Consider the following 9,717-nt stretch of genomic DNA (forward strand, 5'->3'; position numbering starts at 1 on the left):
AAGGTTTCTTCAATGCTGATGAAGCATGCTAGAGAGGATTTCCCTTGGATTGTTGCCCCTCTTTTCCATGGCTCTCCATACCAGGAACACTAGGTGCTTATTTCCAGAAATATCACGGTGACAGGTTTTTCATCTTGGTTGTTACTAAACTGCACTTTTTGTTTGCTGGCCATCAGAGACATCTCCTTTTTCACAGATGTGCTGTTCTCCTTGAGACTGCACAGACTGCAAACAACCCACAGCCTGGAGGGAATGTCTTTAATTCTTTTAATTCTGTCCTTGTCACAAAGGGACCCAAAAACAAGAATCAAGCAAAGGAACCAACGAATGCATGTTCATCTGCATGGCCTTGTTTCCTTCTTTCAGCTACCTTGTGCATGAAGAACTGTGGCTGGTGATGGAGTACATGGATGGAGGCAGTCTTTATGACACAATCCAAAAGACTCGCCTGAGAGAAGATGAGATTGCCATCATCAGTCGGGAGGTCAGTCGGGGATCCCAGCTGTGCTTCCCAGAGCTTGGGCAGGATTGTCTGGGAAAGGGGCTCAGAACAGGAGTGATTCCGTGAGCCAGGCTTTGTTTCTGTGTTGCTGATATGCTCTGGGCAAGCAAGAGCCTCTCAAGTGAACTGCCTGCCAGTGCCCCTGCACTCACTGGACTCTGTTCCTGTCCTCTTCTCTCCTGCTGTTGCATTCTCACTCTGGCTCTTGTATTTGCTCTTCTCCATCTTGCCTCTCTAAACTTTGGCCTGTTGGCACTGCATTCCTTGCCTGTAAAAGCAAAGGTGGTGGTGGTGGTAGCATTTGAAAGGAACAGCAAAGAAGAAAGAGAGACTCATTTCTCTGAGTCCTCAGCTGGAAAGGTTAGCAGTGCAGCCAGAATGCTCTGTACTTCTGAGCACATCCACTGCAGCAGCAGTCATCCTGGCTGGTTTGCAGGGCAGAGTCTACACCAGCAGTTGCTGTTGCTCTTTGGCAAGCTGACATGCCTTTCTTTAGAAAGGTGCTGCTCTGCCTGTGTTGGAGCAGCGAGCTCTTGCCCTCAATGGCACTGTGTTCTGCCATTACTCCTCATTCCCCTGCAGAGGGAATCTTGGAGAGCTGTTTCCTTTCTTGTGTGATGAAATCACATCACTGATTTTTGCCCTCCTGTTTCTGGTTTCTCTCTCAGTGCCTGCAAGGACTGCATTTTCTCCATTCCAACCACGTGATGCACAGAGATTTGAAGAGCCTCAACATTCTCCTCAAAACGGATGGCTCTGTCAAGCTGGGTCAGTATATTCTTGGGCAGATGCAGCGTTCCAGGGATATGTGGGCTGTGGGGCTGCTTTTGAGTGAGTGCCAGCCCCCCCAAAATGGTGCTGGTGGCAGTGCAGGGAGCCTGTTGTGAGCTGACCACATGGTGGCAACGTGCACAGACCTATGGCAAGGATCGAGCAGTGCACAGTGGCATTGCTCTGTGTGTGTCCCTTCCAGAGGGAGGGGACTACAAGTCTAAAGCTTCAGGGGAAGAAAAGACACTGCTGGAGGCCGTGTAAAAAATGTGGGGATTTTTGAAGCAGCCAGCACCATATTTCCTTGGCTAAAGTCCTGAGGAAACAGAGCAGGGACAGTTGTCCAGGAGATTCAAGAGCACATTCTCAAACTTCTACTGGGAAATTCTTTTGCGTGCTTTCCTAATTGCACAGGATTCAAATAAAAACGGTCGTTTGCTTTCTCCCCAGCTGATTTTGGCCTCTCTGCTCAACTCACCCCTGAGCAGAGTAGACAGAGATCGGTGGTCGGGACTCTTCAGTGGATGGCACCTGAAGTGAACGGTGAACCCTATGGCCCCAAAGTGGACATATGGTCTTTGGGAATCGTGGTCATTGAAATGGTGGAAGGAGAAGCTCCTGACTGGGAGGAAAATTCTGCCATGGTAAGGTGTAAATACTCTCTGATCCCGCTGTCTTTCTCCCCCATCCCACGTTCTGTGTGCCATTGGACAAAATGCCATTGCCATCTGCTGGAACTACTTCCACCACAGTCCCTTTCTGAAAATGTCCCGGCAGCACATCAGCATCTGCTGGGGTTTTGGTTGCATCCGTGGGGGAACTCAAGCCTTAGCCCAGGCAAACAATCTCCCTTCTCAGGCAACATTTGGCTTTGGCTTAGAAGTCGTTCCAGCTCTTTTGGCTTTGTAGACGTCCCTAATAGCAGCAAACAAGCATCTTAGAAGTGGTGTTATCTTTCCTGAAATGAAGGAAAGTAACCCAAACCCAAGAAAGTTTATAAAACAGTGGTTTGGAGAGAAGAAGTGCACCCCCGTTCTTCTCACAAGGAAATTTGCCTGAAACCTTGACAAGAGGCTGTGAAGGCCACAGAGTCTGTTGTGCTTCTTGTGCGGTGGTGCTGAGACACTTAGTGACCGTCTTTCTTTCCTAACCCAAGCCGCCACCTCCATGTCACCAAGATGAAGCCTGGCCATGTGGAGAGCCTGCCAAACCCACCCCTTTGTTTCCTGGCACTTTCTAGGATGGCCATACCATTAATGCATTGACTTGAGGATCCAAATGAGCAGAGGGCTACCACATGGATGGTGTTTCTCCCTCTTCTGCTTTGACCACCAAAATTTTCCTTTTGCTGCCTAAGGGAAGCTGAAATTTGCAGTCTGATGAGAGACGGAGGTGCACGTGTTTCCTGTGTGCCCAAAGAGGCATTTTCGTCCCAAGACATTTGTGCATGCATCTTCATGTGTCTGTGTGGAAGATGGGATTCCAAATGCTTGTTTCCTTACCTGAGGAATAACTGAGGGATTTCCTTTCTTTGCTTGCAATTCCCATTGTTTTCAAGAACCCAGGAAAAAGCTTGATGCCTTTGGTTTGATGGCAGCTGTGCTTAAGGGACCAACAAGTGCTGCAGAGATGCTTTTCATGTAATTATCTTTGGAAATAGTAGAGTGAGTTAGTAGAGCAAAGTCCCTCTTCCAACTAGCCTGTCAAGCTGCTCAGGTGAATCCTCAGAGAAGGAAACCTGCTTTTGCTGCTATTGTTTTCACTAACAAGGTCAGTCAATGAAATCAGCTGCCAAGGCAAGATCTGCTGGATGCTGGAAAAGCTGTGGCTGCATTGGGCTATAGGTGTTTTGTTGGTCCAGGAAAGTCATCTCTGCCTCTGTGCCACGGCAGAAAGTGCCACTGCAGAGTGCAGCTTCAACCGTGGCATCTGGGAGAGCAGTTCCAGACGTGAAAGAAGCAGGTGAGAAACTCATCTTTCCTTTTTCTCCAGGCTCGACTCCTGAAAGCCACCAAAGGGATCCCAAAGCTGCAGCAGCCCAAGCTCTGCTCACCTTTGCTGCGTGACTTCCTGAGCTGCTGCCTGCAGAGAGACGAGGAGCGGCGCTGGTCTGCCAAGGAGCTGCTGCAGGTAAAATGCCAAGGGGCTGCAGGGGAAACAGTGTCCCAGGGACGGGCTCCTCCTGCACTGAACGGCCAGGCATCAGGGGAGCCTCCTCCTCTTCACCTCCACTCTTGGTGCTGTTCAAATGAGAACAGTCAGGAATCCTAGACTGGGCTGGGCTGGCAGGGGCCTGTAAAGCTCATCTGCTCCGCGTGCCCTGCAATATGACCAGGGACCTCTTTCAAGAGATCAGGATGCTCAGACCTGAGATATTTCCAGGCCTGGGGCACTTAGCAGCTCTTGCAGCAAGCTGTGCCAATGTGGCCCCACTGTTGCTCCTTCGACCTACTCTGATTCAATCTCCTTTTCCTTTGAAAAATATTGCCCTGCCTTTGAGGCTCTTAGCTTGCAAAGTAATGGTTCATTCTTGGTTTCTTTTTTTCTTTGTGCAGCATCCATTTATAACATCAGCCAAGCCTGTGTCCAGCCTGGTGCCACTGATCACTTCAGTGAAAGAGTGGAAGGAGGAGACAGGAATCAGACAACTGTTTTCTCCAACACCACTATAGAGAAGGATTGTAGAATAGGACTGCAGAGTAGGATTGCAGCTAGGACAGTGGAGTAGGATTGTAGCATAGGATTGGAAATAAAGTTTGTGAAACCTCAACTCGTTTCAAAGATTGTCCTCCTTCTGAGCCTCTGAGAAAGCTCAACATTTTCTTCTGAAGTGTCAGTTTTTTCTTAGAGGTGGAGAGTGACATTGATGGCTTCTTTGGTACAGTTGGAAAGTGGGGAAGGCTCTCCCGAGGGGAAGCGTGGCCGTGCTGGGCACAGCACAGACCGGTGGCATCGGCCGTCCGGAGCGTGCACAGGAGCAGAGAAAGGCAAACCACAGCCGAGGGCTGCAGGCCTGGCTGAGGATTGCCACCCTTGTGCCGGCTGCCCTCTAACTCCTGGCCAAGGCGAGCAGTGTGTGCAGCGCTCTGGGCACAGGGGAGGGAGCCGGGCTGCTCCGCAGGCTCCTGCACAGGGCAGCCTCCTTCAGGCACGGCGTTTCTGCCGGGGGAAGCGAGGCCAGCGGCAGGCAGGGACAGCTTGTCAGGTCACATCTGCAGGAGCCGGGGCCTCACACGGCTCTGGGAGGAAGCGCCTGCAGTGCTGGAGTTGTGCACTGAGCCAGAGCAAAGGGGTGAAATGCAGAGTGTTCTGCAGAAATATTCCGGGGCACCAGGCCAGCCTGCTTTGAGCTCTCTGGCACACAGCAAGCACTGTGCAATGCAGCCCTGAGCTGCTGGGAGAGGGGTGTTAGAAAGGAGCCAACTCTTAGATGAAATTAAATGGGGAGACAAAGTCATCAAAGCCAAAGAGAACTGTTTCTTAGGAAGGATTCACCTGAGCTGGGTGTGTATCTCCCTCTCCCAAGAGCCAAACACACACACAACACACACACAGAAAATGCTGCTATTTATGGCCTTTCCCAGCCCAGGGCGAACCGTGTCCCCTTTCCCTTTGGCCGGGAAATAGGAAACTTGTATTCTGTCCCCACCGCCTCCTTTTCTGTTCCCTCCCCTCTTCTCCTACTTCCCTTTTGGTTTGGTCTTCACGCTGGCCCCTCTCCCAGCTCACAGCAACACCCAACAAATCAACTAGAACCAATCCAAACCCTAAATAACAACCCCAAGAACCAACAGCTTTCGTTCCTTCTTCTAATAACCCTGCAGCTGCAGCAAAATATTACCTCCTATCTCACTGAGGGAATCGGGCATGAGCCTGTGGCTCGTGCTTGAGCAGTGAACTGATTTGGAAGGGAGCAGAAGGGTTTCAGTAGGCAGTTTGTGTTTTTCTTCTGAATTGCTGAAGGAAAGACACACTCTGGCTTCAGTCAGCAAAAACATTTTCAAGGTGCATTGAGGACATGCTTGTGAGCAATTCCCAGAGAAGGCAGGTTTTGAGAAAATGTTGAACTGTAACAAATTGTGAATTCCCTTTGCATTAACAGAGTGTTGAGCCCTCTATTCCCCCAGTGCAGTGATTGATGTGTGCAAGTGGCTACCTTAGCCTTGAGAATAGAGTAGTCTTCCTAAGAATGTAGCTGGAATGAATTCAGGGGGAAAAGAGTGGTTGTAGGAGGCTCTTGGGCATCAGAGGAGAATTGCAGGAATGGGATGTTCCCCAAATGACCACCCGAGACTCTCAAGAGAGCCCTACTCTCCTGTCAGTAACTTCTGAGAAGTGGTTTAAATATGTCAACTAATTTGAGGGAATGTTTAGCCTGTGAGTTTCAGCAAAGTAATGAGTAGGTCTTATTTCCATGGTTACAAATGAGTAGGTGGGATTTCTGGCTGAGCACGTGTTAGGAAAGTGATTCCCCACGCACCCAGCACTGAAATAAAGTCATGCCTCCTTTCTCACACCGAGCTGGCACCAGGGATCGGAGCCCTTCTTGGTAACTTTGATTTTAGTTGCTTCTATTGAAAGGTGAAAATGAAACCTTTTCCAGCTGTTCCCCTCGGGTTTACATTTCTGGGGGCCAAAGCTCTGTGCTGCAGGTGGCCCGGGTGTGTGCAGAGCAATGCAGCCTCCACAAAGCCCTTGGTTTCCCCACAAGTCATCATGATTTGTTGCCAGGTGTGCCCAGCTGTGGCAGGAGAAAGAGCCCGCAGTGCAGTGGGCGCCGGGCCCTGCCCAGCCAGGGCTCTCTGGCACAGAGGAGCAGCAGCAGCACCTTTCAACCCACTCCTGCCCTGGCCTCACCTGGGACACAGAAGCCTCTGGAAATCAGCACCACCTGGCCCCTTCCCAGCCTGGAGCAGCTCCTGCTGGTGGGCACATCCTGCACTTCTGCTGCTTCCAAACAGGAATCAAGGCACAGGGGGAGACGGACATACAGAGAAGCCCTGGGCTAGTGCAATAAATGGGCAAATGCATGGGGGAATGTGTTAGGAATCATTTCAGCTGTCATGCCAATCCTGCCTTCGCTCCTTTTCTCCCTTCACCTTTCCTGTTCTTTTCCCTCTCACATTTCCACTCCTTCCCCCTCTCGAGTCTCACAGTTTTCCTGTCATGTTTGCCTCCCAAGTTTTACTTCTTTTCCCCACCCTTTTCAGCTCCCTTTCCTCACACTTTGCCTCTCGCACTTCCCCAGCTTCCCGCTTTTTCCTGCTTTTTTGTTCTCGCATGATTCTCACAATTTTCCCCTCACTTACCCTGCCCTTTTCTCTCCTCATGCTTTTCTCCTTTCCTCAGTCATTTTTCTCCAAGTTGTCTCCTCATGTTTCTCACTTTTGCCCTCGTGTTTCCCAGGCTTTCCCTCTCCCATTTCTCCCACTTTTCCCCTCACGTTCATCATTCTTTCCCCCTCATGTTGCTTATACTTTTCCTCTAGCATTTTGTGCTCTTTTTTCACTCCTGTTTTCTGTCACTTTTCCCATCCAACTTCCCACCCTTTTTTTCCCCCTAATGTTTTCTGCCTTTTTCTGCCCTTCGGTTTCTCCCTCTTTTCCCCTCAGGATTCTCACAATGTTCCCCTCACATTTGCTGCCTGTTTCTCTTTCTCTGCCAGTAATTTTCTCACTCTCTTCCCCTCACATTTCCCTCCATTTTTTCCTCTATGTTTTTCAGCCTTCCCTGATTATGTTTCTTAGAATTTTCCCGTCATATGTCCTGCCTTTTCCTCCTCTCACCTTCCTCTCCTATTTTCACTCACGTCTTCACCATTTTCCCCTCAGTTTTCTCAGCCTTTCCCACTCAGGTTTCCTTCCCTTTTCCTCCCTCACACTTCCCTCCTTTTTCCACTCCCATTTCTCACACTTGTCACCTCATGTTTTCTGCCTTTTTTCCCCTCACATTTCTTAACCCACTGCTTCCTGTCAGTGACTCTTCCTCTTCAGTAGTTGATGAGCTTCTTTTCTTCTTTCCTGCAATCCCCTCCTCCAAAGAATGGGTGCCAGAGCAGCGCTCCAAGAAGCCCCTGCCCGTGTGTCTGCTGAACAGAATGGCTGTGCTCAACTTGAACAATCTCGTGAAGAACAACCTAAACTGCAGTGGACTTTCAATTCCCTCTATTCTTCATAGTGTTCTAAAGAAATGAGTACCCTGAGGGATACACGTCGCAGGTGAGCAGCCGCTGCACCATCCGCCTCAAGCAGATCCCATCTCCGTTTTCATCACCTCACACTCACTGTGACTCCTGCCTGGACGAAACCACTTGTGATGCTGCTTGATGCTAACTGGCGTCCATGTGCACAAGAAGTGCTTTTAGCCCTCTTTCAAAAAAAAAAAAAAAAAAAAGAAGATGTTTTTATTTTAAAATGTTCAATGCCTGGAGTTTCGTTCTATTTTCCCCTATTTGAATTGCCTTGACATCAAAGTACTGCCAGTTGGCGTTCCAAACTGGCTGGTCTGTGTTTGTGTGCACAGAGCAAAGGTGCCAGACCGTGTCCTTTTCCCGGGTGTCCGTTAATGTCCATTCCAACAGACACTGCAGGGGGGCTCAGCCTGCCCCACGCAGGATGGCAGCCAGAGGGCTGAGGCTGCGCCTCCTAGTGAGATCAGCCGCCCTGGCAGCCCGGCCCCAGCCGCCATCTTGTGTGTGGTTCTCCAGCCCTGGCCGCCATCTTGTGTGTGGCTCCCTCAGCCCTGGCCGCCATCTTTTGCACTGACCTAGTCCAGCTCTTAAGCGAATGTGTTGCTGTTGTGTCGGCAGTCAGGGTCCGCCCCAAAGACACCAACACCAGCAGGACAGGCTACAGGGAATGGCACGGGTTTGGCTCAAAGCAGCCAGTCCTGACTTGTCACTGTCCTTTATCCATGAACATGTCCCCATATGCAGCCACAGCAAATGTCCAACAGCAGCTCCATCAGCCACTTCCTCCCGCTGGCGTTGGCAGACACGCGGCAGCTGCAGCTCCTGCACTTCTGCCTCTTCCTGGGCATCTCCCTGGCTGCGCTCCTGGGCCACGGCCTGGTCACCAGCACCGTAGCCTGCGGCCACCACCTGCACAGCCCCATGTTCTTCTTCCTGCTCAACCTGGCCCTCAGCGACCTGGGCTCCATCTGCACCACTGTCCGCAAAGCCACGCACAATTCCCTCTGGAACACCAGGACCATCTCCTACGCAGGATGTGCTGCACTGCGGAGCATTTCGGTGAGGGAAGAATGCAATCAACCAATATGATTGGTAAAGCATTGTTCAACTTTATTGCTCATACTATCCGTTCTTATACTTTTGCCCGAAGCGTTCAGCATACTTGTCAAATTATAGTTGGTTAGCATACACTACTCATCTATACTTGATTGGCTATATCAAGCGTGAGAAGGTTCCTCCTCTTGGCATGCTGAAAACTTTGTATACGTGCTTACTGCTATGCTCTATTCACCACAAGTTCTTTTATCTTTGGCCTGTGTCCGTGCTTACTGCTGTCCCAAGGACAGCTTGTCTCAGCAGCACGTAGGCTGCTAGCACTTGGTATCGGGCCATAAGGCCTCTAATGATCCGTGGCCTTGCACTGCTAACCATTCTTCAACAATTCCCTCTTTTTTATTTTGTGCAACAAACGCAGTGTGTCGAGTAGTTACTGTTTCTGCTACGCGATACATCATCTGTTGCAAGCAGCGAAAAAAGCAAGGTACAAAAAGGACAAGCAGTAAAATAACAATCACAATATTGATTACATGTTGCAGTAGGGAGGTTATCCAAGGCCCTCGCCCGAAAGATCTTAGCCAATCTGTTAAAGCCAAGCCTGTGTCTTGCTGCAAATGACTAGTGAGTTCTTGCAACTTAGCTATTTGGGTATGAATTGACATGGAGTGATATCTCTGTACTGCCTTGTCAAACTGCCAGAGCAGTTGTAGGTTTTCTCTTGCCCTTAAGTCTTCAATTAAGTGTACCGCCTCTAACCCTGGCTGTCCAGTATCGATGTCACTCTTGCAGGGTCATTAGCAGGACGGATCCATTTACTAGGTATCCATTGGGGCCCTGTGGGGGTAAGAACACAAACATAACCTCTACCCATGTACTGAACCTCTGCGGGACCTTCCCATACTCCAGTTGTGGGATCTCGGTACATGACTTTAAACAATGGCTTAGTTGCTTCCTCCTTTACTCCCCCTGAGTGGATGACCGCAGGGGGCTCCGAGTGGTCCCCCATTACACACAGATAGTTTAATACAAATAGTGTTTTTGATAGCATGGTCTGCACATCCACCTCCTCCTTCTATTTTAACAGATAATCCTTGAGTGTTTGGTGGGCTCGCTCCACAATCGCCTGACCTGTTGGTGAATGTGGGATACCTGTGATGTGTGTCACACCCCACTTCTGTAAGAACCTTTGGATCCTGCT

This window comes from Chamaea fasciata, unplaced genomic scaffold, assembly GCF_029207755.1.
Source record: "Chamaea fasciata isolate MVZ Bird 193981 ecotype frontalis unplaced genomic scaffold, bChaFas1.0.hap1 SCAF_48, whole genome shotgun sequence".
NCBI classification, from domain to species: domain Eukaryota; kingdom Metazoa; phylum Chordata; class Aves; order Passeriformes; family Sylviidae; genus Chamaea; species Chamaea fasciata.